Genomic DNA, 1,065 nt, shown 5'->3' on the forward strand with positions numbered 1-1,065 from the left:
AACACTAAACATGTTCAAGAAGCAAAAGCAGATGATATCAGCACATGTCCAGACATAAGATAAAAGTTCTGGGACAATGACCTAGAGGTAGACCTGGACTCCATTCTGGAAGGAGGGCAGTCCTTGGAAATGCCTGAGAAGGAATTCAGAAAAATGATTATAAAATGTTCCAAAATACTTTACAATGGAGTTGAGAGAAACAAAAAAGAAGTCAGGAATAATCAAATAATATAGATACAACATTGGAAACCATTCAAAACCTACAGAAAGAGGTCCAAATGATCAGTAATAGAATATCAGAAATAGACAATACTCTGAAAGGGCAAAGGAGAGATGGAAGGCAGTATCTCTCAATACCACTAAAATAAAAGAGCAAACAGAAAAAAGAATTTAAAAAATCGAAAGAAGGGCAAAGAGAATCACGTTGGACAACATGAAGAGGAATAACAAGAATTATCAGCATTCCAGAACAGGAAGAATCACACAAGTACACAGAGGAAATCATTGAAGAACTGCTGGAAGAAAATTTCTCTAACATCTAGAAAAGTGAAAAGATAAACATTCAAGAAGCTCAACGGACCCCAGAAAGGATAGACCCCAAAAGAAAATCACCGAAACATATCATAATCAAGCTCTCCAAAATCAAAGATAAGGAGACATTCCTGAAAGCAGCTAAGGCAAAGAGAAGCGTTACATACAAGGCAAGCAAGTCGGATTAAGCTAGATCTCTCAGCAGAAACAACTGTAGGCAAGAAGGCAATGGGAAGACATATATAAAATCCTGAAAGAAAAAAATTGTCACCTAAGAATCCTTTATCCAACACACTTATCAATCAAATACAACGGTGTAATCAAAACATTCTAGGATAAACAGAACCTAATAGATTTTTCCAAAGCCAACCCTAAAGGGGGTTCTGTGGACTGAGAACCAACAAGAACAGAAAACAACCAGAGATTGACATAAGTGACAGCACCTCCCAGAACTAAATCCACAAAAGGAAGAGTAGAGAACAAAACTATTTTAAGAACAAACTCAGAGAATCTGAGAGATCAGTCTATGATCAA

The 1,065-nt window shown here is 36.6% G+C and overlaps 1 protein-coding gene across 2 annotated transcripts in view; it reads right to left on the minus strand.

The window, feature by feature from the left end:
- The window catches only part of CUL3 (cullin 3), a 165,240-nt gene that overhangs the window by 57,358 nt on the left and 106,817 nt on the right, over positions 1-1,065 (minus strand). The gene's annotated exons all lie outside the window — the stretch shown is intronic.

This window comes from Chrysochloris asiatica, unplaced genomic scaffold (assembly GCF_000296735.1).
Source record: "Chrysochloris asiatica unplaced genomic scaffold, ChrAsi1.0 scaffold00044, whole genome shotgun sequence".
Classification (NCBI taxonomy): domain Eukaryota; kingdom Metazoa; phylum Chordata; class Mammalia; order Afrosoricida; family Chrysochloridae; genus Chrysochloris; species Chrysochloris asiatica.